A 4,984-nucleotide genomic window follows, 5' to 3' on the forward strand; every position below is an offset into this window, starting at 1 on the left:
TTTGGCGTTCTTGCTAAGTGACCCTCTCATATGAGAGGTTTTAAGTGATGGAGACATAAATGGTTATTTAGAAATACATTGTACTTTGTTCATCCCCAAATTGGCTTTTTGGTTAAAACGTCTCTTGGTTTTTAATAATTTATTTTTCAGTTTTATTAGTAAAAAGCTCCACCTTGGAAAAACCTTTCTGTCCCTGTTTTCATCTTCTTAACAGCAGCAAAATACATGTTTTTTGTGCATTGATTTTTAGCAACATACATTACATCCAGCGAATAATTGGTAGGCACCCAAAAAAAACTCACTTTGTACATATGTAATACATACTTGGAAATTCATATTTATTTTCTTTTGTTTTTACAAAAAAGTCTTTGTTTAACACAAAAAAAAACAAATGTGATTAAAACAAGTCAATTTGCCGTATCCTCTGAAACACATATACACAGATACATTTTAAATTGTTGAATTCTAGTAACAAAAATTTCCAAGTATATGCATATCCAGTGTAGAAAACCCCTCTCTAATGCAAGAGAATTTGCTCTCCATCACCAAAGCTATGGTGACTATTTTCGTAGATGAGTACACTATTTTTTTGGGTGGAAAATGCATGAAGTTACACAAAATAGAAAACTCCCTACATATACAAATAGGTGACTATTTTCTCACCAATTTGAATTTCATTTCTGATTGACTTAAGGTTCAAGCTATATTTTCCAAAACTCCCTACATATACAAATAAAGCAACATTAAAAAAGAAGAGGTCATCTGACTTATTATAAGATTATCACAAGTCTTTTCATTGTAAACAAAGCATTGTTTTAAAGATATAAAATACTCGCTATATTTTGCAAGAAATTAGCAGATTATGACAAATCTTGGAAATGTAATTGCAAAAATAAAACTAACCAAGGCATTATCTGGTGCAAAATACATAGCTGCGCATTCATTATATTTCATTTTTTTTTTATTTTTGTCCGAAACAGAAGTACAAAATGCATACATGTATATTTAAATCTGAAGAATTCTAATAATAAGAGTTTCCACGCACATGCATATCCAGTGTACAAAGCCTGTGTATACATGACTACAATTTGATCCCAATCACAAAAGGACGAGACCATTTTCATAGATAATTACACTAAACTGTATAATGTTACACATAATGAAAAACTGTAAATTATATATAAGGAATACATACCTTTTAAAATGTATACTCACAATCATGTATCAATTGTTTCTCGCTCCATTTGATTCCAGAATTTTAGTCTCCAGTAATCAATAGCTTATGTATAGAGGGCAGATTTAAAATTAGAACTTCGAAAACGTAGGAAGATTACAACAAAGAACAAGCCATAATAATGCTAATCTCGATATTGGCAAACCGAAGTAACTAAACCATAACAAACATGCGAACACAGTCGACGCATACATTTAAAAACCCAGATATGCCATCCACATCGTAAAACAACAAAGAGCACCACAGAAAATAAAATGTCCATGAATCAAATTAAGAATTTGTCCTTACAAAGACTATCAATGATGACCACGATCGGGTTTACAAGCCTTTCGATCTAGTATTTTTGCAAAGAAACATCCCTATGCTTTTGTTTTTAATCATAGTTTTGTACATATATTCATTACCTTCTCAACTCTCTTTGAGAGTTGCCTTGGGAACGATAAATATTTTGAAAAGTGTACTAAAGTTGCACACATCAGGTTCAGGTACATTTGGCATGGTGATCAAGTGTTGTTGCCAAATGTAACACATGATCGTTTGAAGCCATATAGACTGCAACTTAATCCTGGTGAGGTACATTTGGAACAACACTTAATCACAATGCTAAAACTGTACATATCATGTCGAACATAGATCGAGGATAATCATTTGAGGATTGGAAGAAGCTGACCGAAACGGAGATGTGTTGGACGGGGTTGGGGGCGGTGTTCTAGTAGCTAACTCGAAAAGCGATGAAGGAATTCTGCAGAAAGAAAAAAACAGAAGACCGAGTAGCGAAGGTAGCAATAAATCTAGGAGATTGGAGAGGATAAAAGAACCAAAAAGGATATGCAGACGAGGGATAGTAGTCCTATGGCTCTGGATGGGAAGAAGAAGAAGAAGAAGAAGAATGGAGTCGGCATGTGTAGATTCTAGGGTTTGGCAATGATGACTATATATGGAAAAATCGAGCGGCGTGTGAGGATTGTAGGGTTTGGCAACAACGAATATATATCATATATGGATAAATCAACGCGACTTTCTAATCGTACGGACCACAAACTATCAACAATAATAACTGCATCGGTAAAAAATTATGATCGAAATTTACAAAGCGGCGTAGATTCAGATTTGCTTATTCTTCTAAGTTTTAATTTTGTTATTTTTCGGATCTGAGTACTTATTTTTGTGATACTCTTTTTAGTAATAAGTTTGTCACAACCATTATTAGTGATTTTTTTTTGTTGGTTATTACTAATTAAAAAAATGTATCTAGAGGAACCAATAGGTTTGTAACATAAAACATAAAACCACACATACAAAATATACAAATTATATATGATTATTCATCAATACTAAAATTCTGTTATATATGCTAAATTAAATTGTTTTTATAATGTTATATGCTACTTTATTACGAAAGTATGACTTATTCATGTTTTTTACTTTCAGATTTGAAATTAAACAATTCAATAAGTAGTATTGTGAATTAATTACAAATTATTTAAAATAGATAAGCAAACGAATGGACAGATAATATTTATGATTAAATATTCAAACGTTTTCACAAACAACCAACGATTAATATGGATGATTAAACGTTGATATCTCACAAGATAATAAATCTCATTATGTTATTAGTTATTGTTACCAAGTATCGCCCATAAATCATAATGATCATTTTCAATCATATCTTATTATAAGAAAGGAGTAGAAAATAGATTGTCCTGTTGGACAAAAATAAAGACAAAACAATAATTAAAACCGATATGTTGATGATTCATCTTGATTGAAGAAAATTACACAGATCAAACTCATGTCCTTAAAAAATTTTACTTCGTTTCTATCGGCTGTAAGCAACAATATAAAACCCCATGATTTAATTCAGATTTATCGATTTTCCAACAACAATGGAAAACGACAAACACAAAGTGAATACTCATAAATGGAAGAAAGCGACGACTGCTTGAGAGAGAGCTTGTGATTTCGTGTTTTTAAATGGGATCTGGGAGGTCCTATTTATAGTGGACGAAAACCTTAGAGATTCCCAAAAAAATTAGACCCGGTGACTAAGTCGGTCCACTCACAGGCTAACACATGTCAGTTTGAATTCAAATCAGATATTGTTATCTGCTATGTTCTGATTTCAAAACTGAAGTCAATCGGATCTCTCCATAGGATTCTAGAAGGTTCTGATGGCTCATCCATGAAGTCAACGACGGTCAACCCTTTGACCGGACCGTTCAAACCATCTTGACCCGAACTCATCAAAAATAAAAGTTCCTCGGCTCCCAGCGACCGATGCATCGTGTGAAGTACCAAGTGCGCCTAAATCGCACCATTTCGTGCATTTGTGGCATTGGATAGGCTAGGCTAGGCGCACGCATGGGCTTGGCCTACCTTTGATCCACTAAAGCCTTTGAAGTCCTATCAAGTGAATAAGCTTATAAACCCACAAAAGTTTCTTCCCCTATCAATATGGGATAGAAGGAAATTACTAACTTGAAATTATCCTTCATAATTTCCAAAAATCCGCCATTAAATTGGAAAGTTTCCTTTCACTCAGTCAGATTATGTCACCTGGGTGTCATGAAAATTAAACCTATTTTAACGAGGACAAACAAGAAGAGACTAATTCATCGGTATCCTTATAGGTTTAAACCATGAATCTTATGACCTCTCCGATTTACCCCTACACATCACATGTCGTCTTTGCGTTCTCCCTGAGCGCTATATGGCCATGCGCAATAAATCCTTTTCATGACCCTTTAGAAGATAAACAACTAATCTTCACTTGAGGCGACACCACCTCTAGACCATATAGGCAAAGTTTTACAACATCTTCATTACTTAGATGTCTCGAAAACTTTGTTAATAGTCGTAACTCAACCTCGTTCTCGGTAATAACATACTATCCTACCTCACATGGATCTATCATTAATGATAGTAACTTTTATCGTTAATGACTTCGTTGTTACCCTTTAAACTTGAGAATTATGAGCACTAATATCAAGATGGGTTTCCATCACTAAGTGATTCTATTGTGTTTATAGACCCATGAATCTCGTGGTAGATGTAACAAAATATCTTGTTAGAGGTTTGGTAAGTGAATTTGCCAAGTTTCTTCTTGTCTTGATATAGACAAATTTGATGGTACCACTTTCAATTAGTTGTCTCATAAATTTGTGTCTCAGACCTACATGTCTCAACTTCCCATTATATATCGCATTGTATACTTTGGAAAGTGTGGCCTCACTTTCACAATACATGGGTATAAATGGCATTGGAATATCCCATAGACGGATATCCACGAGTAGATCTCGAATCCAATATGCTTCCTTACCCATTGCTGCTAAGGCAATTAGCTCTGCTTTGATCGTTGAATGAGCTATGCATGTCTGTTACCTTGCTCGCCCAAGAAATAGCACCGCCAACTAGAGTATAAATCCAACCACTTGTGGATTTTCGAATCACTAGAGTGGTCTATCCAGCTAGCATCATAATACCCTTATATTATTCCATTAGATGACGAATACGTCAACTCAATAGTACTTGTCCTTTTGTAACATCCCGTTTATTAAATAAATATATAGATAAAATTAATAAATGAATAGTAGCCCTAAAATCCATAATATTTAGCGGGGTGTTGGTTTCGGGGAGCCAAATGACATAATTTGGATTTTCGGGGGTTAAATGTAATTCCAGGATTTACTTTTTAAAGATTTTCAGAAATCAGGGGGTGTTTGGTAAAATATTGGACTTAAATTGAAG

General features: G+C 34.0%; 1 long non-coding RNA gene across 1 annotated transcript; it reads right to left on the bottom strand.

Moving 5' to 3' along the window:
* Positions 1-321: 321 nt before the first annotated feature.
* On the bottom strand, positions 322-2,191 carry LOC122196939 (uncharacterized). The gene is made up of 2 exons (XR_006189587.1): positions 1,196-2,191; positions 322-720 (listed from the first exon to the last, which is right to left on the bottom strand). It is a non-coding gene; the product is annotated as an uncharacterized LOC122196939 (long non-coding RNA).
* Positions 2,192-4,984: the final 2,793 nt, after the last annotated feature.

Source organism: Lactuca sativa, chromosome 3 (assembly GCF_002870075.4).
Source record: "Lactuca sativa cultivar Salinas chromosome 3, Lsat_Salinas_v11, whole genome shotgun sequence".
Taxonomy (NCBI): Eukaryota; Viridiplantae; Streptophyta; class Magnoliopsida; order Asterales; family Asteraceae; genus Lactuca; species Lactuca sativa.